Raw genomic sequence first — 23,558 nt, forward strand, 5'->3', positions numbered from 1 at the left:
TGTCTACCTCTCTCCACTGATTGATGAGCTAAAGGAGTTGTGGGAGGGAATTATAGTGGAGGACATGAGCAAACATATTGGTAGGCAATATGCAACTATAAGGGCAATTCTTATGTGGACCATGCATGAATTTCCAGGTTATGAAGAATGCTCTGGTAAAGCGTGTTTTCTTATTTTGCTAGTTTTCTTTGAGCGATGTTGGTGTTATGACATGCCTCATTTTACATGTGTGTTCTGCAGGGCTAGTCACGTCAGGTTACCATGCATGTCCTCTGTGTGGACCAAGGTTTGATTCTCGTATGTCAAAATCTATGAAGAAGATGGTATTTGAGGGACATTGGACTTTTTTGCCAGAGGGTCATGTCATGAGAGAAGGATTTCTTGGTCACCCTCCTGCGAGAATGAATGCACTGAGCTGGTTTGATCACAAGATGGTGGACCAAGACTCGCTTCCCAGTGGAATGCGACACTTCTCAATTTTCTATGAGCTGACTTATTGGAAAAAACTAAAAATTAACCACCTTTTAGATCCCATGCACATTTTTAAGAATGTGGGTAGCTTGCTATGGGACCACCTGACTGGGCAGCGAGACACACTAGGAGCGAGGATGGATTTGAAAGCAGTGGGAAAGATGGAACCATATTGGCCTGTAAGTGGCGTCAACGGTCGAGTGCAATTGCCGCGCGCTCCTTGGGTTTTGTCTGGCAATGAAGTGTGACGAGTAAAGGAAAACATCAAGTCCTTTCGCACGCCGACTGGCCTAATGCATTCTCTCAAGACAGCATTCACAAAGGATGACCAACTAACAGGACTCAAATCCCATGATTGGCATAAGATGTGTCAGGTATGTACGGTATGAGGCTGCGTATGGCATGATTCTGCATATTACATTTTAGAATCTCCGTTTGTTTATACACAATATTAATTACATGGTTTTCACAGTTCGTATTGCCGATCGCAATCGCGAGGTCTCTGACATCGGAGGTACGGACAGCCATTTACAAATTATCCGAGTTTGTTCAGTTTGTCTCCCAAAAAGAGATTCACATATCATCAATTGAATCCGCAAAATGCATGGCAATAAAGACTGCTTGTCTTTTGGAGAAGTATCTTCCCACTAGCATGCTCATGATACAAACCCATCTTCTAATGCATATTGTAGATGAATTGTAGGTTGCAGGTCCAGTCCATAGTCGATGGATGTTTTTCCTTGAACGGTTCATGAAGACCTTAAAGGGATTTGTGCAACAATGGGCTCGTCTCGAGGGTAGCATGGCTGAAGGTTGGTTAGTGTCGGAGGCCTTGGTGTACATTTCTGAGTTGTTGTCCACTATGGACCGGGACAAAGGCTTGATATGGTCCCTTAAGAAGGTTGATCGTTTGAATGGAGATGTCCTAGTGGGAAAAGGAATAGAGAAGAAGATGGACGCATCCATGGAGTCCAAGGTGAACCGATTTTGTATGTTGCATAGCGCTATGATGGAGAAGTGGCTGCAACGGTATGAGGATGCTTGAGCTGAGCGAGAGTCTGCAAGATCACGGAGTATGCGGCAATGGCCCATTCGATATCCGAAGGGCTTAGAGGAGATGCCTCTACTCATGTCCACTAGATGGCTGTCAAGATTGTGGGAGAGAAGGAAGGAGTCTCACTTGAAGCTTTCTTCCTTGCACAATGGGGGAATACACACAAAGGTGGAGGCTGAAAACAGTTTTCCTCTTCTTAGTTGTGTAAGCCAAAAGAACTCAAGTACAAAGAAATAGAAGAACCCTATATATGGGTCTCAAACCAAACTCAACTAACTAAGGTGGCATACTAACTGATCCACGAACTAGAGTAGATAAGGATAGCTGTCATCTAGCTATTATTCATGGGTGGTGTACCAACCGCATCTGCAACTGACAAGTCGGTGACATAAATGCACAACGGTCACCCTGGCATATCACGAGTGGAGCTCGATATCTCAACACTCCCCCTCGATCTCAATCCCAATTCCTCTGAACTTGCGCAGCTTCTGTGCGCCCAATGCCTTCGTGAATATGTCAGCTACCTGATCCTCTATGCTGACATAAACTAGATCAATAAGACCTAGTAAAACCCTCTCCCGCACATAGTGATAATGCACCTCAATGTGCTTTGTTCTAGCATGATAGACTGGGTTATTTGCCAAGTGTGTACTTCTCATGTTGTCACAATAAATGACAACTAGCCCATCTGTAGACTGATGCATATCATAAAGTAGCTTATGCAACCAAGCTACCTCACATGCAGCCATTGATGCACCCCTGTACTCAGCCTCTGTGCTCGACAAGGCAACTGTAGGCTGTTTCTTGCTGCTCCAAGTGACTGCAGCACTCCCAAAAGAGAACACATATCCACTGGTAGATCGTCTATCAAAAATACTACCAGCCCAATCAGCATCAGTGTATCCATGCAACTGTATCTAAACCCCAGTCTCATAAAATAGTCCATACTACAATGTGGACTTCACATACTTGAGTATGCATCTAGCCGCATCCAAATGCGGTTTCCTTGGAGCCTGCATAAACTGACTTACCAATCCAACATCATAGCTCAAATCTGGCCTGGTAATAGTCATATAAATCAAACTTCCTACTATGCGTTTGTACATAGTAGGGTCTTCCAGAAGCTCACCTGTATCTGCGCTCAGCTTCACATTCTGCTCCAAAGGAACTGAAATAGGCTTACAGCCTGTCATCCCATATTTGGACAGCATGTCCAATCCATACTGCCTCTGCAAGAGCTGTATCCCACTTGGTGATCTAATCACCTCAATGCCCAAGAAATAATGCAGTTCTCCCAAATCCTTCATCTCAAACTTCTGCTTCAATAGCATTTTCACATGAAGGATATCTTCATCACTGTCACCTGTCATAATCAAATCATCAACATAAATGACAAGTAGCATAATACCTTTCTCTGTTTTTCTCACATAAAGTGAGAAATCTGCCTTGGAGATCTGAAAGCCAATAGTGACAAGATACTGTCCTATCTTGTCAGACCATGCTCTAGGTGCTTGCTTCAAGCCATACAAGGCTTTCTTCAACCTGCAAACAAACTCAGGATGAACAGCATGCACATAACCTGGTGGCTGCTCCATATAGACCTCTTCTTGCAAATCACCATGCAATAAGGCATTCTTTACATCTATTTGATGTAAAGACCATCCCTTTGATGCAGCATAGCAATGACTGCTCTTACGGTTGCCATCCTTGCAACTGGACTAAATGTTTCTTCATAATCAATGCCATATGTTTGTGCATATCCCTTGACTACTAATCTTGCCTTGTATATGTTCATAGAACCATCTGCATTGTGCTTCACCTTATAAACTCACTTACAGCCAATTACATTCTTACCTTTAGGCAAAGGTATCAATTTCCATGTAGCATTTGCTTCCAAGGCATCCATTTCTTCATCCATGGCTTTCTCCCATTTTTCTTTTCCCATGGCTTGCTCAAAAGAAGTGGGTTCTGGTTCTTGTATCACTTTGACCATATATGCATAGTGAATGGCTGTAAATCCATCATATTTTAGCTTATCCACAGGATACCTAGCTCTGGTAGACCTGCGCAAAGTAGGTTCACTTCCAGGTGCCCTCAAAACATCCCTGGTCTTCCTTACTCCAGGTGTAACAATAGAAGGAATACCCAACTCATCATCAATGCTCTGTTCTGAGCCACTAGATTCACCATCCACATAAGAGTGACCTGCATTCACATCAAACATGGGCTGATCTACCTTCTCTTTTCCTTTTTGTGACACCTGAATACCACTATCTGCATTGCTTTGAGAAGATTCTCCTGATCTCAATCTGCCTATCCATGGCGAAGAATATGAACCACTACTAGAGGACACTCCAGGTCCACTAATATTTTGTGACTGCTACTGTGAATTCTATGCAGCATTACCATTTTGTGCATCTACATCATCAATCACATTTACTAGTTTATACCAGCTACTCATCTCATCAAAAACAACATCTCTGCTCACTGTAAGCTTACGAGTAGAAGGGTTATAGCATCTATACCCTTTCTACTGCAGAGAGTAACCAATAAAGATGCACTTCTCAGCTTTTGGCTCCAACTTGGATCTCAACTCATCTAGCACATGAACATAGGCAATGCAACCAAAAATTTTTAAATGAGAAATATCTGGTTTCCTACCAGTATACCTCTCCTCTGGAGTCATCCCATGTATTGCTGCAGTGGGAGTCCTGTTCATTATGTAGACTGTTGTAGCAACTACCTCAGCCCAATAAAAATCTGGCAGGTCTTTTTCGTTGAGCATGGCACGAGATACCTCTCCAATATGCCTATTTTTCATTTCTGCAATTCCATTTTGTTGTGGGGTATGACTGCATTAATATTGCTGCTTTATGCCATGCTCCTACAAGAACCTTGCGAACTCATTTGAGAGGTACTCTCCCCCTCCATCTAACCTTAGGCATTTTATTTGCAGGCCTGTTTCTTTTTCAACCATAGCTTTAAGAGTTTTGAAATGCCCAAAAACTTCACTTTTCTTTTTCATAAAATACACCCAAATTTTTCTGCTATAGTCATCAATAAAAGTGACAAAATAATGACAGCCTCCAAGAGATGCAGCTTTAGTAGTCCACACATCAGAGTGGATTAATTCCAATGGCTTCTTACTCTCTTGAACATGTCTAGGAAATGGTTTCCTTGCCTGTTTTCCAAACTAACAGGCCTCACATATATTATGCATTTCTGCAACCTTGAATTTTGGCAATCCTGCAACAATATTTTGGGCCTGCATTGATTTAAGTTGTTGTACATTAACATGACCAATGCGTTTATGCCAGATATCAATATCTGCAACTACACCGGTCCCATGTGCAAACATTGATGCACTCAATTCAGACATGTCTGCATCCAAAGTAAACATTCTGCCCTTCTTCTTTCCTTTTGCTATCAAGTGACCTTTATTTTTCATATCCTCAACAAAGCATCCATGAGGATTAAATCTGACCTGCAAGCCCTACTCAACTATTTAACCAATAGAAATTAGATTCTTGGTGATATTCGGAACATGAAATACATCAGATAGGTATTTCTTTTTCCCATCCTGCATAGACAAAGGAATTTTTTCAATCTACACAATAGGATGTGCAGTATCATCACCAGTCTCCACAAATCCTGGTTTTTCCATTTTCCTTGCATCCTCCATCCATTCTGCATGACCTGTCATGTGGTTTGATGCACCTGAGTCAACATACCATACATCGTTGCTTTCTTCTGCACCTGTCATCACAGAATTATTCATGTGCTGCACCATAAACAAATGCTCATTTCTGTCATCACCCTGTCTACTAGAAGATGCATAATTCCCTTATTGCAATTTTCCATTCATGATGTCATTCTGCTTTTTATAGCAGTCTTTAGCCATATGACCCATTTTACCACAGTAGTAGCATTCAACATTACTGTTTGCATTTTGGCCTCTTTGCCATCCACCACGACCTCTTTGGCTCCCCCTGCCTCTAGAGTTACCACATCCTCCTCCATAGGACTGGTTTTCTTGAGTTTGCTGCATATTCTGATTTCTACCACGGCCTCCAAATCGGCCTCCTCTACCTCTTCCAGCATTTGAGTAGAAGACAACTTCTTTTGAAGTTCCTCCTGAAGAAGATGCACCACCATTTCTCTACTCCTCAGAAATTAGAAGAGCAATCAACTCCTCAAAATGAGAAAATCTTTCACGGACGGAAATGGATGTTCGGAACTGTGCATCATCCTTTCCTAGACCATTCAAGGTCACAGAAACTAAATCATCATCTTCCACTGGCAACCCAATGGAAGCAAGTGCATCTGCAATCTTCTTCACTTTCATGTGGTAGTCATTGATGCTCATACTTTCTCTTTGCACATTATGCAACTCTTGCTTGAGCTGCATTTTCCTGGCTTGCGTATTTGTGCTATACATTTTTGACAAAGTATCCCATGCCTCCTTTGGCGTACTTGCATCCTGAATATGCACAATCATAGAGTCTGAAATACTGATAGAGAGCCAGTACATAACTTTCCTGGCTCTCTCATGCCATGCTTTGAATGCCTGCATTTGCTGTTGATTGGGAACATCAGCAAGAACTGGTTCTTCTTCATTTCCTGCAACAAATTCCCAATATCCTTTTCCCATAAGGAAATTCGTCATTCTAAACTTCCATGCTTGGAAGTTGTTCTTGTCAAGCTTTTCAGTTACAATCTATGAAAGAGAATCAGACGCCATTACAGAATACTGTAAAAAATTCTGTCACTGCAAAAAACACAGCTTCACTCTCACAAGGGCAAATCTGCAAAACTGGCGAAAGTGGTATTTGACCACACAGTCACTTCCTAGTGACGATTTTGCATAAACAGGAACCAAGGATGATTTTGTAACTCCCAATGTCTCTGCACACAAGCATACAATGCAATTTCTGTGGTAACTTTTCACCGACTTGTAGAACAGTGGTCGCACAGTATAAAACACGGCCTTTTCCTGAGTGCGTGCAGAAAACTTCCGCCTCCAAAACAGGCCCTGAAATGGCCTCAAATAAAAAAAAAAGGGTCGCCAAGGGCTAAAACCCTTTCCCGCAGCATATACTGTCCTCTTGCTTCACCGTGAAGGGCATCTCAACCTGAGACAATGCACTCTTGCAATTTCCGGTTGTGCTACCTGCAGAGATCTACTCCCAAAACAGAAAATGAAAGCAACACTGCTCCTCTTACCAGAACACCGCGAGCTTGGCTTGCTTTCTTGAGCTCCTTACCATGAACAAGGCTCTCATACCATGTCAAGATTGTGGGAGAGAAGGAAGGAGTCTCACTTGAAGCTTTCTTGCTTGCACAATGGGAGAATACACACAAAGGTGGAGACTGAAAATAGTTTTCCTCTTCTTAGTTGTGTAAGCCAAAAGAACTCAAGTACAAAGAAATAGAAGAACCCTTTATATGGGTCTCAAACCAAACTCAACTAACTAAGGTGGCATACTAACTGAGCCATGAACTAGAGTAGATAAGGATAGCTGTCATCTAGCTATTATTCATGGGCGTTGTACCAACCACATCTGCAAAACTGACAAGTCGATGACATAAATGCACAACGGTCACCCTGGCATATCACGAGTGGAGCTCGATATCTCAACAATGGCTACATGAGGCCCTAACCAAAGCATCTCAAGATGGAGAAACAGTTACTGAAGAAGAGTGGGACTTCTCACGTGGATGCAATCCCAAGGTATGGATGAAATCCCAAGAAATTACAATCTATACTGCAAATCGCAACTAATATACTTGTTCTTCTCCCAGTATAAGGTCCATAGTGCAGCATGGTCTTGTGGATGACATTTTAGAATAGAGCACATCGACAAGTTATGCTCGACAATGGACTGTGGAGTGATGGCAATGTTTGAGTAGGAAAGCCGACGACGTGCCACAGATCCAAACCGTGTAGTTGCAGAGATGGAGTATTTCGGATGTTTACAGAGTATCCTTGCAGTGGACTATCGAAGTTTCTCCGTGACCATATTTGATGTGCAATGGTTCAAGGTTACTCTCGAAGGAGCAGGTGCAACTGTTCGGCGAGGGCCAAGTGGCTTTGTTGAGATTGACTCAACGAAGAAGTGGACCGATTTGACTGATACATTTGTTTTGCCAAATCATTGTGAGCAGGTAAGAGTCCCTAGCGTTTTAGCAATCTCAAAGTGGACTTTTATACTAATCATAATATGGATCAGGTCGTCTTTTTCCCTAATCCGCAACAACCTCAATGGTGGTATGTCATTCCCATGACATCTAGGAGTATCCCTGTGTTTGCCAGAACCCCCGTACTGATTGTAGAAGAGACACCTTTAAAAGCAGCAATGATAGAAGGCATACAAGAAACTAGGATAAACCGCCTGGAGGACCAAGACATCTCACCTATGGAGATAGAGGAGATAGAGGATGGGTTTTTTGAAAATGAAGCAAAGTCCTCATTTTGTGGAGAATTTTGTATAGATCTCTCGGTGTATACTGAGCTATGTCAAGATGAGATTGTGGAACCCTAAACAAAAGTGACTCCATCAAAACGTTCCTCCCACTACAGCAATGCCACTTTTTGCAAATCGGTTAGGACAGTTTGTATGTTTTTGGAGTGTGGTGTTTTGTATTATCTATTTTTTTAATTATTTTAAAATGAAGTCTTGTAAATTAAGTCTTAGTTTTATTATGTCTTGCAATTCATTATCTAATATTATTATTTTTCCTTGTATATGCAGGTTTAGAATTTGGGCACGGACGGCAGGATGAGTCGGGATTTTACAGATGATGACATTGACGCGATGCTAGCGCATTTCTCACCAGAGCAGCTAGCACGGGTCAGAGATAGAGCCGATGCACAGCTTTCGCGTTCCACCTCAGCACGATCGATAGACTCTAGACGGTCCGATGCTTTGGTCTCCAGTAGACGCAGTTGCAGGTCTTACTTTGCTTCAGAGTCACGTAGTCGAGGAGGAGGTAGCTTCTGTTGTGGGGATACAGATGCAATCTCTCCCACTCGCACTGCCACTAGGGAGTCGACACCGTCTTTCACTAGCGGTGGCGGGCAGACGTCTACTGCTCCCACTCCTTCACACACCCCACCGATCACTCCCAGGGCCGACAAGAAGTACACGAAACCCACTCCTCCAGGTATGGATTTTCACATCCTTTTTCATAGTAGCACTTATCAAATCAAGTTGTGTTTGACACATTTGTATTAATGTCATGAAAGTACCCGTTTGCAAAATCTTGCATGTTACTCCTATCTCATAGATAAGGCCTCTGGGCATTTATACATGAATGATGATGGAAAAGCTGTCATCTCTAGGATGCATGAGTTGTGCCAACAAGTATTTTGGCACAACATTACAGACAAGTGGAAGGAGATCCCATATGCCAGCAAGGAGTACATAATCAATACATTGTATCGAGAGTTCCCTCAGCCCTCTAGCAATGATAGATTTTCAAGAGGGTGGATGATGACGCGTATGCGTGACTATCAGTCGCACAGGCGGTCTGATGCACACGAAACAGTCAAGCAGGGAAAATCGAAGCCCGAGTGGCTGGATACAGAGGACTAGAGTAATCTCCAGGATGAGGCGACATCCACTCCAGACAAGTGGAAGCAACAGAAGGACGCAGCAAAGGTGTGCTTGGATGCAGGATCGGTGCATCACCTTGGTAGCGGCGGCCACGCAACGTAAGTATTAATAAGGTAGAGTACTCTAATTTAATGGCATCCATGTTGATGTATGTATTTTGAACATGAATCTCAAGTACATTGTTTTTCAATGTTTGTGTGCCACAGCAAGGTTTTACGAATCGCGACCCGACTACACTAGAGGTGACATATGGGGAGAAGCATGGCTTGAGTGCCCTGATCGAGAAGCTCTATGCGCAGAGGAACGGTAAGTAGTAATAAATATCATTCCTAATTTGAGAAATTTGTCATTATATGTTAGTTTGTATTTGGTACTCACAATTATATATGTATTTGCTATTGCAAACTCCCTTCGATATGCCACTAAAGCGAGAGGAGTTTTATGATGCGGATGAGTCGTAGAGAGCAGATTAGGCTACATAGGATTACTCCCCATCTTGTATTATGTAAGGCCTTATGGCCTCTATCATCCATATGTAATAGCAATGTGTATATGATTCGGACTTCTATGTTGTAGCATGACTCCATATTTGCTTTGTCGCAGTAGCACTTCTCAATTTAAGTTCTGTTATTTTCTTTATCAATGCAGTGCACATTTGTGTTAATTAATGTCATGAAAGTACTTGTTTGCAAAGTCTTGTCATTATTTGGGATCGATTGTCTAACTTCTTTGATAGCAGGAATTGTCTCTTAGCCCTGTGTGGCTCTAACTGTGGCAAGGCTACATCTGCAGCTCTGCCACAAAAAAAAATTATTCTCTGCAACCATCAGTATCAGCGTCGAAAAATAATTCTGCAGTCGTCGGTATTAGCGTCGAAAATTCCTTTGTAACCGTCACTATTTTCTCGCTAATTTTGTCGGTATTAGCATCGCTAAATAGCGACGCTAATACCGAAGAAATTAGCGACAAAAATAGCGTGGCAAATAGCAACAGTTTTGTAGCGACGCTAATAGCGACGACGGGGATATTTTTTATATATAAAGAAAACGTCCTTATAGCATGTATATGTTGTAGTGATAGAGCTTCTCAATCAGGGCATTCAAGCCATGCTTCTCCCCGTATGTCACCTCTAGTGCAATCGGGTCGCGATTCGTAAAACCTTGCTGTGGCACACAAACATTGAAAAACAACATACTTGAGATTTATGTTCGAAATATATACATCAACATGGATGTCATTAAATTAGAGTACTCTACCCTATTAATACTTACAAAATCTGCCAGGAATGTTGTGTGGACGGCGCTACCAAGGTGATGCACCGATCTTGTGTCCAAGCACGCCTTTGCTGCATCCTTCTACTGCTTCCACTTGTTTGGAATGGATGTCGCCTCATCCTGGAGATTACTCCATTCCTCTATATCTAGCCACTCTGGCTTTGATTTGCCCTGCTTAACTACTTCGCGTGCATCAGACCACCTATGCGACTGATAGTCACGCATACGCGTCATCATCCACCCTCTCAAAAATCTATCATTGCTAGAGGGCTGAGGAAACTCTCGATACAATGTATCGATTATGTACTCCTTTCTTGCATCTGGGATCTCCTTCCACTTGTCTGTAATGTTGTGTTGAAATACTTGTTGGCACAACTCATGCATCCTAGAGATGACAGCTTTTCCCTCATCATTCATGTATAAATGGCCAGTGGCCTTATCTATGAGATAGGAATAACCTGCAAGATTTTGCAAATGAGTACTTTCATGACATTAATACAAATGTGTCAAACACAACTTGAATTGATAAGTGCTACTGCGAAAAAGGATGCGAAAATACATACCTGGAGGAGTGGGTTTCGTGTACTTCTTGTCGGCTCTAGGAGTGATCGGTGGGGTGTGTGAAGGAGTGGGAGCAGTAGACGTCTGCCCGCCACCGCTAGTGAAAGACGGTGTCGACTCCTTGGTGGCAGTGCGAGTGGGAGAGACTGCATCTCTATCCACAACAGGAGCTGCCTCCTCCTCGACTACGTGACTCTGAAGCAAAGCGAGACCTGCGACTGCGTCTACTGGAGACCGCAGCATCGGACCATCTAAAGTCTGCCGATCGTGCTGAGGTGGAATGGGAAAGCTGTGCATCGGCTCTACCTCTGACCCGTGCTAGCTGTTCCGGGTAGAAACGCGCTAGCATTGCGTCAATGTCATCATCTGTAAAATCGCAACTCATCCTGCCGTCCGTGCCCAAATCCTAAACCTGCACATACAAAGAAAAATAATAATATTAGATAATGAATTGCAAGACATAATAAAACTAAGACTTAATTTGCAAGACTTCATTTTAAAATAATAAAAAAATTAGATAATACAAAACACCACACTCCAAAAACATACAAACTGTCCTAACTGATTTGCAAAAAGTGGCATTACTGTAGTGGGAGGAACGTTTTGATGGAGTCACTTTTGTTTAGGGTTCCACAATCTCATCTTGACATAGCTTAGTATACACCGAGAGATCTATACAAAATTCTCCACAAAATGAGGACTCTGCTTCATTTTCAAAAAACCCATCCTCTATCTCCATAGGTGAGATGTCTTGATCCTCCAGGCGGTTCATCCTAGTTTCTTGTATGCCTTCTGTCATTGCCGCTATTAAAGGTGTCTCTTCTACGATTGGTGGGGATCTGGCAAACACGGGGATACTCCTAGATGTAATGGGAATGACATACCACCATTGAGGTTGTTGCGGATTAGGGAAAAAGACAACTTGATCCATATTATGATTAGTATAAAAGTCCACTTTGAGATTGCTAAAGTGCATCAAGTATTAGGGACTCTTACCTACTCACAGTGATTTGGCAAAACAAATGTATCACTCAAATCGGTCCACTTCTTCGTTGAGTCAATCTCAACAAAGCCACTTGGCCCTCCTCGAACAGTTGCACCTGCTCCTTCGAGAGTAACCTTGAACCATTGCACATCAAATATGGTCATGGAGAAACTTCGATAGTCCATTGTAAGGATACTCTGTAAACATCCGAAATACTCCATCTCTGCAACTACACGGTTTGGATCTGTGGCATGTCGTTGGCTTTCCTGCTCAAACATTGCCATCACTCCACAGTCCATTGTCGAGCGTAACTTGTCAATGTGCTCTACTCTAAAATGTCATCCACGTGACCATGCTGCACTATGGACCTTATACAGGGAGAAGAACAAGTATATTAGTTGTGATTTGCAGTATAGATTGTAATTTCTTGGGATTGCATCCATGTGAGAAGTCCCACTCTTTTTCAGTAACTGTTTCTCCATCTTGAGATGCTTTGGTTAGGGCCTCATGTAGCCATCTAGTGGACATGAGTAGAGGCATCTCCTCTAAGCCCTTCAGATATCGAATGGGCCATTGTTGCGTACTCCATCGAAAGTCAAATCTTGTAGACTCTTGCTCAGCTCGAGCATCCTCATACCGTTGCAGCCACTTCTCCATCGTAGCGCTATGCAGCATACAAAATCGGTTCACCTTGGACTCAATGGATGCGTCCATCTTCTTCTCTATTCTGTTTCCCACTAGGACATCTCCATTCAGATGATCATCCTCCTTAAGTGACCATATCAAGCCTTTGTCCCGGTCCACAGTGGAAAACCACTCAGAAATGTACACCAAGGCCTCCGACACTAACCAACCTTCAGCCATGCTACCCTCAGGACGAGCCCGTTGTCGCACAAATCCCTTTAAGGTCTTCATGAACCATTCAAGGAAAAACATCCATCGACTATGGACTGGATCTGCAACCTGCAATTCATCTACAATATGCACTAGAAGATGGGTTTGTATCGTGAGTATGCTAGTGGGAAGATACTTCTCCAAAAGACAAGCAATCTCTACTGCCATGCATTTCGCAGATTCAATCGATGATGTGTGAATCTCTTTTTGGGAGACAAACTGAACCAACTTGGACAATTTGTAAATGGCTGTCCGTACCTTCGATGTCAGAGACCCCCGATTGCGATCGGCAATACGAAATGTGAAAACCATGTAATTAATATTGTGTATAAACAAACGGAGATTCTGAAAATCTAATATGCAGAATCATGCCATATGCAGCCTCATACCATACATAGCTGACACATCTTATGCCAATCATGGGATTTGAGTCCTGTCAGTTGGTCATCCTTTGTGAATGCTGTCTTGAGAGAACGCATTAGGCCAATTGGCGTGTGAAAGGACTTGATGTTTTCCTTTACTCGTCGCACTTCATTGCCAGACAAAACCAAAGGAGCGTGCAGCAATTGCACTTGACCGTTGACGCCACTTACAGGCCAATATGGTTCCATCTTTCCCACTGCTTTCAAATCCATCCTCGCTCCTAGTGTGTCTCGCTGCCCAATGAGGTGGTCCCGTAGCAAGCTACCCACATTCTTAAAAATGTACATGGGATCTAAAATGTGGTTAATTTTTAGTTTTTTCCAATAACTTAGCTCATAGAAAATTGAGAAGCGTCGCATTCCACTGGGAAGTGAGTCTTGGTCCACCATCCTGTGATCAAACCAGCTCAGTGCGTTCATTCTCGCAGGAGGGAGACAAAGAAATCCTTCTCTCATGACATGACCCTCTGGCAAAAAAGCCCGATGTCCCTTAAATACCATCTTCTTCATAAATTTTGACATACGAGAATCCAACCTTGGTCCACAAAGAGGACATGCATGGTAACCTGACATGACTAGCCCTGCAGAACACACATGTACAATGAGGCATGTCATAACACTAATATCTCTCAAAGAAAACTAGCAAAATAAGAAAACACGCTTTACCATAGCATTCTCCATAACTTGGAAAGTCATGCATGGTCCACATAAGAATTGCCCTTATAGTTTCGATCGCCTACCAATATGTTTGCTCATGTCCTCCTCTACAATTCCCTCCCACAACTCCTTTAGCTCATCAATCAGTGGAGAGAGGTAGACATCCATATTCTTGACTTTGTATCGTCCAGGCACAAGCAAGCTGAGTAAAAGGTGTCCTTTCTTGGTGGAAAGCCATGGCGGTATATTGTAGTTAACAAGGACCATGGGCCATACACTATAGGAGGTGGAACGTAAACCAAAAGGATTTACCCCATCCATGGCAAGACTGAATCGTAAATTCCTTGCCTCCTTTGCAAAGGAAAGTTTCGTCAATGTGATGCCATGCTTCTGAGTCAGCTGGTGTACGTTATACACCATCAGTGGATCGATTTTCCGCATGCCATGTAGTCAACTTTGCAAAAATCTTGGTCCGAAAAATGTGACGAACACACGGTATCAGCGGAAAGTGCCTCAAAACCTTCTACGGAATAGTCTGTCCTTGCAAGTCATTTCGATACCTGTCCGCACCGCACTTGGGACATGTGGCCAACAATTCAAACTCTCCCTGGAAGAGAACGCAATCATTGGGGCAAGTATGAATGCAATTATAATCCATGCCTAGCTTTCACAGCACTTGTCTTGCATCATCACGAGACTCAGGCATCGTGTTTTGGGTAGGCAAAATGTAAGATTTCAACGTTCTACAAATTGCAATGAAGCACGTTATTAGAGTATTACATAGCACATTTTAATGGCTTTCAATAAAGAATCATACACATCATAATATACCTGAATAGCTCTGTCACACTCGCATCACTCCATCCATACTTTGTTTGTATGCTCAACAATGCAAGAAGTGTCTTCAAACGGGATACCCGACTCCCATCATACAATGGAATGGCAGCCTCCGCAATTAAAGGATCTTGGGATTCTGAGTCCGTCGGAAGCAATGATTCGATCATGTCCTCTAACTCAGGCTCCAAAAAAGCAGGAGGATCGTCCATGTCTCTAGCATTCTCACCCATAGAAGGGGGTTGAGTGTAACACCTTCTATGAGACAGTTAGTTATCTCAGACGGCATTTGTATAGAGCACGGACAAACCCGTCTTACTAGACGCAAGAGATCTGCGGAATGCAATGTATTGACATGGCCCTGACCCTGTAAAGGACGTTAAGGAGCTAACTTCTAAGATAACTCCAAACTGTTATACTTAAATCAATTACATGTCATATAGTAATGAGAGAGAACTTACCGCAATCTCGTAATTCAAGACTGCTTGGTCGATTATCTCAACTCAAAATTCTCCATACCGTTGCACATGCTCTATGGACAAACGACGTTTCGGACAAATGGCCAATTTTCATTGCGTGCATGGATAGGGGACACGTTGATTGAGCCAAGCCTCACGATCCCCACCATGTTGGTCGTGAGTGCTAAACATCTTAACTATGATGTAATGGAATGATAATTTAATAACGATTCTATATTGTATATTAGACCACTCCACTATATATATTTCAGGTCTTTTTTTTTTAAATTTTCGTACCTATCTCTTTGAGTTCGGCTCTAAACTTATCTATCTTTGAGGTCGGCTCTAAACTATGCTCACACACATACATTTTTATAATAGTTAATAGATCTTCCACTATGCCTTGAAAGGCACAACTCCTTTTGAAGCCTTTATTGGTCAAACGCTAGTAGTGAGTTGTTTGAAAGTTTTTGGAAGCATTACCTATGCTCATAGAAAGAAATTAGACTCTAAATCTCTCAAACGTATTCTCATGAGTAATAGTAACATCACCAAAGCATTTTACTTTTATGATCCTAAAAAAAGAAGTATTTCTACATCTAGAAATATCATTGTGGATGAATATGTAGTTTAGAAAGATATTGCAAAAGATATAATCCAAACAAAACAAGCATCTCATTTCTCTTTCTCTACATCTCTATCTCTCTCTCTCGCTCTAAAATTATAATCTAGCAAAACAAGCATCCCCCTTCACACTCCTTTCCATTTCTCTTTCTTTCAACACTTCCTACCCTATATATATTGCAAAGATTGAAGAGAACCAACACAAGAAAAAATATAAAACACTCTCTTACATTTAATTTTCCATGAAGATTAGCACTAGCACTTTAGGGACTTGACACTTAAAATCGTACTGATTGCCACCGCTACATTCGATGAAGTTTATTTTTTCCCTGATATTCGTAATTTTTGGCTATTTTTAAGCACTTCTCAGCATAAAAAATCATCTTTCATTGGCGACCACGGGATAGGGTGACTCAGCCCATAGAATCCCACGAAGAGATCTGCAGATAAACAACAAAACGGCATATCAAGCCGATACAAAAAATACACAAGACAACACATCACAGCTCATACCCTACCCCCTGACAAAACCAAGGCATGAAATCCACGAGGAGTAGGCCCAGCATAATCTGGTAGAAGGCCCAAAGCTAGTCACTAACCAATTGCTGCAACACAACCAAGCTAAAAAGAACTATCAAAGAGGTCGCCCTAAGTGGTAGTCTAAACTACCTTCCTAACTAAGGACAACTCAACCAAGAGCTCCCACTAGGAAAGGACTCCTATAGCCTGATCAAGAAATAGTTTCTTTTAGCACAGTTTTTATTCTTTTAGGTTTTTATTTTTCCATAGTCGGGTGTGTAAAAAGAAGGGAGCTAAACGTAGTGACCCAAGGAGAATAGGGCATCGGCCTCAGGTCCTATCTCGGTACCCAAGAACCTACCAAGCCCTCGCAGGTGATACTTCATCATTTTCTAATGCTCACTTTTATTTTCGCTCCAACCATCTTTTATTTTCTTTTTTTTATGGCAAGATGTCACCCCAAGGAAGACAAGGCATCAGCCCGGGTCTTACTCGTCCCCAGGAACCTACCAAGCCTTCGCAAGGCGATATACATTACACTAGAAATTTTCCTCTTTTTTTTCCCTATTTTTATAGGGGTTAGAACCCCTTTTTACACACCTCCATATATATATACTTTCTTTCAGATATTGAGGGTTTTTTCGTCTTTTTAGCATTATTTTAGTAGGCTTCTCTAACTGCCTCAGAACTAACAAGAACTCCTAGAACAGCCACCTAGCGGGCTAGCAGAATAGGGTCACTAGAACTCCCATCTAAAACAGGTCTTTCAATGCTTGACAATGCCTTGCAAGAGGCAAGGACTTGAGAGCGAAATTTTGTGTTGGGAAGTGCTTAAAAATAGCTAAAAATTATGAATATCAAGGGAAAAATATTCAATGTCAAAGGCGGCGGCTCGATCTAGGACGATTTTAAGCGCCAAAGTGCTTTAAAGGTGCCCGAGCGACACTTGTTGATTTTTCATAATTTTTCAGACAGTTGTGCGGGTTGACACGAGCTACTGGCCAATGCGGGGTGCTAAGCCGGATGCCCAGGATTTTTCAGAGCTCGATTCCGAGTCCGGACGGGGGAATGGCCAAGAAACCGGTCAAGATGCGAAGGGGTGGACAAAATTTGGTCAAGTGGGCAAGTGACCTTTGGGGCCCAAATTTTATGCCACATGAAATGTGGATGAAAAAAACGTGATGGGGAAGAAGAAGGCGTGAGAAACAGGCGCCGATTTTTTCGCCATGATCTTGGGAGATGGAGGATGGAGGCTACAAGCAACCTACCTAATCGATCATACCCCCGATCTACCCTCTGTATGCTGACTCTATCGCCGCCCTTCGCCCCTCAATTGATGGCCTGAATGCTGAGATAGAAAATCAGTCTTTCTCTCTCCTCCCTCTCTCTCTCTCTTCTAAAGGCAAGTTCATGTGGGGAGAAGAAGGAAGAAGAAAGAATGATGGAGGCTTGTCCGGCATGGATCGGATTGCTCCACGGGTTGGAAATGGTGATTGGTGATTGTGCTGGACATGAAGTGCTGCTGATTTCCAACTTTACAGCCATGGACATGAAACCCAAAACATGCAAATAAGCGGTAATTTAAAATTTTCAAAGGAAATTTGAGATTCTATAGCTTTTGATTGATGAAATGTTGTTCATGTGGGCTAAAAATTGTTCGTGTTGCTGTTTTCCATGAGTTCTTGCTGGTCATAATCAGAAAATCAGGAAAAATATGCATCTTGTGGTTCAAAATAATACATTAAAACACGCAAAACATGGAAAATCAAGGGAAAATGATGGTTTTTTGGCATAAAAATGGGGAAGTAAATAGGAACATCAACTAAACTTTCATTTTGCTGCAAGAAGGAACTAAAGGCCACAGCCCCTAATCTGTTCTTAATTTTCAGTAATTAAATAATGCAGGAAAATAAGGGAAAATACAAGAAAAGGGTGGAAAAACCCTTAAAAATAGGGGAAAAATACATTTTGGGTTTCGAAATATGTCTAAATGCCGTGTGAGATGATGGGAAAGTTGCTGATTTTTATGCATAGCATTTAGGACGGATGATGATTAAAATTAAGAGCTTAGTAGCACGGGGATCACCTCGGTGCTAGGCCCATGCAACGAAGCACGAACGGTCGTTGGAAACCATTAAAAGAATGTTTTTGCACTTGTGTACGATACTGTTTGCTAAATGTTTGAGCACTAGGTATCCACCAAATGCATAGAGCATGAAAAAGAATTTAAAAGTATCAGTGATCAGCTCCAGGACATGCATTGCAATTGGTTTATTGGAACCTGACCTACGATGAGAGGCAATGAGGTACCCATGCTGTAGGCTAGTCGTGGGGGTCAAGGGGAAAGTACGTGAGGAAGCAATGGTACATTCCTGGACACGTTTATTTGGTGCCTTGAGCGACTTTTGTGCGAAATGTTTAGATGTTGAGCGACGCATTGAGGGGCCAATCCCCAAGGTGTAGGAGAGTCGTAGAGGGGTGGCGGCACTCAGCCGTAGGAGGACCCCCTATGTCTGTGCTTCGTGCCATTAGGCAATGTGGAAGGGACTCCCTCTAAGGAGTAATATGTTGTTAGGATCAGTTGGACTACAACGTATTACAAACGCAATGTTTAGGAAGGCAGAGATTTTGATAGACGCTCCTGGCTGCGAGGCCGAGGGGTTGTCTTGTGCGTAGTGATGAGGCCCGGCTAGTGCATGAGCCAGTGCCGGCCCGTTTTTAGGTCCATCAGTGGTGCGTCTGCCGGGAGCTGCTTAAAAGTGGCGGTTTTCGAATCCTGGTTGTTTAGGGACCAACGAGCAGTTTATGCCAAAGGATACTGAGATTGATCCGTTATTTATTGATAAGCATCGTCTAGCAGAAATCCAAAAGCAAGAAAGAGACGAAAGAGCTAGGCGACGTGCTGAAATTTTTAGGAGATATTCCCCTTAGGTCTTGGGGCCACAAGTAGTAAGTTAGGAGAAGGTGGAAGCTCTAGTGCTCCCCTTCCTTCTATAAGCCAGTCCACGTCAAGTACGGTCTGATGGGGCCAATTTTTCAATATCCATGATTTTTTATGATACTCGACATGTGGGTGAAGTTTCACTAGATTTCGATTCATAAAATTGACGGTTCAATCATTTTTTGAAAATGCATTAACTAGATTATACTTCACTGATAAAATAGAAAAACTCACCACCATACCAAGTGTGTGCAACTGTGTATTAAATGTGTTGTACCAAACTACGTGAAATATTGAAAACTTCAAAATTCACCAAAAATAAGTCATGGGTCAAATGGAATATCACATATCGAATATAGTGTTACCAAATCGCTAAATAAAGTAAGTATATAGTGCATCGGTCCATGTATAACTGATCACTGATGTGTGTGTGATTACGCATTGAATTTATCCTTAACAAAACTACTTTCAAAATTAGAAATTTAAAAATACGCACAATGTAAATCATGGCAAAATAGAATATCAAACATCAGATTTGGCATTACGAAACCATGAAATACTTGGTAGATAGTGCATTGCACCAAGTACAACAAGAGCTAGGCAAAATTTAGCTTCATTTTGTAGACCAATGCTATCAAATACTTGAAGGTCCACAAGAAAGATAAACCAAAACTAAGCTTCTTACAATCTCTAACCAAACCTGAGCTAAAAACATAGATCCAATTACAAGGTAGCTTCTCAAAGAATATTGTTGATATTAAGCTTAAATCCATCCTTGTTATTGTGGATCCTATGAACAATAACCATATCTATGGGCTTAATAGTGATACGTAGGGCACGAATGGCTGAAACTTGAGAATCACCCATTAGATCAATCAAGTAACTTTCAGTTGCTTCTTGGAGAGCAAGCAAGGCTTGGCTTGACCATCGCCCCACATTACTTGCCTAGTTCCTTGAAAAGAACTTGTGATGATGCCCTGACTATAGATCTTACAGTATTTCTTGCACCAACCTAGAGAATGGTGCCTTAGGAATAATCAAGTTGGTACTCTTGTAGAATTTCCTTATCTCACGTAGTGCAGCGGTGCTTGGTCTACATCTTCACTTCTTATGTGTTGGAGGACGTGTATTACCAACTGGAGCAGTAGTGGGAGGTGGAGCAACTGGAGCACATGGACCACCATTTCTGGACAATGGCAAACCATCATTATTGAGCACACTAGGGCCACCATTGTTGGACACAGTAGCTCCAATATTATTAGCTATAGTAGGGCCACCATTGTCAGCCACCAAGGGACCTTTGTCACTCATAGTACGCTCACTAGATTTGGACGAGTGTTGAGCTCTTGCTCTTGCAAGTGCCTTCTTGATAGGAAGCTTGGAACGTGCCATGGTTGTGATAATGAAGGATAGAAAGGTGGAGAGTAAAGTGAAGAGTAATGGGGAAAAATAAAAGGAGAGACTTGACTTAAGTATGAAACTTTTAAACTTACTGTGATGTAAATGGACTTTAAAATTAAAAAACATAGTTCGAAATCGACTTTGAAAAACATAGTGACAAACCTTCAAATTTTTAAACAAAATTTGCAAGACATCTCATGTTAAAGATAGGAGTATTGATGTGTCGTATCTTGGGTACCTATGCTCTCTCATGGACTCTAAATGCATCATAAATATTATCTTTATTTAGGTCTCCATGTCTTCATAGAATTGGAATCATTTCCTCGTATCATATCTCTAATCTCCTATACCACCATTATAATAATTTCCTCATAGAATTGGAATCATTGATGCCACCTCCATGATCAGTTGCCTCTTTTGAAAAGCACAATGAGCTTGCCAATGAGATCGTTCCATGCCTTGAGTTGACCATACTGCCAAACTTCCTTGATCTGCAAAGTATGGACCATGTGCTTCAAGTATATACTGCACAATAAGAGAGATTAGAAACACAAACTAATTCGAAATGATGATATTTTTTTGTAATGGTGACAATACTGACCATGTAGTGTGTTATACTATTTGTAGTCCATGCCTCCACCATGGACTTATGAAATTAATCAATTGTCTCTTTAAATGTATTAGTATCACCATCCCTAAACCTCAAATTTTGTAAGAGAGCTGCTAATCTATCTAGGTGTATCCACACTTTTGCCTTTGCAATCCTCATTTGTCTCCCATTGCTCCAATCTGGAATAGCAAGGTACAACTTTTTCCATGCTTCATACTTCTCTGGTTTTTTTACAAGTATATTGCCTTCCTCATCTGGAGGTGGAGATATAAAACTTCCTAGCCTTGGGTCCACCAAAGCATGGTTTAAAAGGGATATTTTCACTCTTTCTCAAATTTTTCTCGTCCTTTTTTATTTTTACTTGGCCCACGTGCAATCCAACTTCAAAGAGGACTCGTTCTACCTTCTTACATATAGCATCAACTTCTGATACATACTACATCTTGTATGCAAAGCATATATATTCATATACTAGCTTCTCAATTATTCTAACCAAACAATGCAATGTGCAAAAGTGAACCCTTGTTAGTGGTATTTCCAAAATAGGGCGCTAGTTTGGATCCACTGGAACTAGCATTCCATTTTTCATGACTTTTTGATCACATGTTGGAGCACCTTGTCATCCTGCCTTGGCAAGCCATTCTTTCTTTCCATATTTCCCTTTCTTCCTAGTTTGCATGCAATATATGCACATAAATTTTTCATTTGCTGCATTTGATAAACCAAACATACACTTCAATGTTTTTAAATCACCTCCAAGATGCCATTCAACTTCATAGTCCCCAAACCCCTCGATGTGTAAAATTGCTCCATTATTTTGTTGTTGAATAACACTAGGTATATTAGTGAGGTTAAAAAAAACTTTAAGTACTTCATGGTCCTCCTTTGGTACTTCAAATGCTACAAGCCACCATATTTCATTCTCTGACTGTACACTCAAGTATAAAGGATGGTTTTCATCGATGTTGGGATCCAATGCTCAATTCATAAGTGTTATACTCACACATTCAAGTTTTTGCCCCTTAAGAATCTCACTCTCATCAAGTTTGAGGACAAACTTAAGCTTGCCTCTACATTCTTTCATAGACATATTGTAGAACTTGACCGTAGTAATCTGAACCCTACATATATCCAATACAAAGTTGTTGGATGCATTCAATACAAATGCAACTTCTTTGGAACCATACTTCAATATATTTGTATTGTCAAAATGTGTTGGTTTAGTGATTAGCTCTAAAGCTTTCTCATTTAGTTGTTTTTTAGCCTTCTCCATGTGAAATGGTTTTGTCAGAGGCATTATTCGCTTAGTTTTGAAGACTTGCTTAAATCCTGTATCCAATTGTTGATAGAGCATACTATATGACTCAAAACTCATTTCCACCTTATTACATAATCCCTGAGCATCTATAGCAGTAAACAAGTTGCTCACATCCTTAAGATGTTCACTTGCAACACCATCTACAATGCCCTTGAATTGACAATTTTCCAATGCATTTTTTACCATATCCTTGCTTAGGACTTTGGCAATAGTATCATTCTCTACATGAGGGAACATATTTCTCATTGTAGCAAATTGAGCATATATTTGTCTATGATATTATCGACTTCCTTTGGTTAATTGGTGAATGGGTTTAATTAATCGGATGCATCGACGTGCTTCTTTGGTTTTTAAAGTGGGCCAATCTCCAAAGTTTTTGTGAGCTTCCTCTTAATGTTTTGATTCTCCTTCTCCAAGTCCATAGCTTTAGACTGTAACTCCATATTTTGCATGTGTGTAGCCTGCATAGCATCTTCAATGACAATCATTGCTTGTTGTAGGCTCTGGTTCTCCCTATCCTTCTCAGTCAATAATCTATCATTTTCCATCAAAGATTGCATATTCCCTTGTAATCTTGTCTACATATTTGTCAAGGCTTGATGAACCCTTGCTAATTCTTGTGTGACAAGTTTGCATGTGTATCCATACAATCCTTCATTGCCTCCACAAACAAACTTTACAAATAATGTGAGCCCTTCAAATTGTGGTGGTCTTTAAGTGACTAGATCGGGTGGATAAATGCACGCATCAACCCAAAGGTCCACTTTTTTTTTCCCTGCATTTCTTTCTTGTTGCATCCTATATCTTATTACATCATCCCTTTCTATAGTTCTTTTGAACATTGGTGCATATTCATCCTCCAATTGAAAGTGAATATCTCTCTTTCTCTTGGTACGTCCTGCACCTGCATCCTGTAAAG

The sequence above is a fragment of the Lygodium microphyllum genome, chromosome 2 (assembly GCF_053477565.2).
Source record: "Lygodium microphyllum isolate KBCC chromosome 2, Lygodium_microphyllum_v1.1.10, whole genome shotgun sequence".
In the NCBI taxonomy this organism is placed as follows: domain Eukaryota; kingdom Viridiplantae; phylum Streptophyta; class Polypodiopsida; order Schizaeales; family Lygodiaceae; genus Lygodium; species Lygodium microphyllum.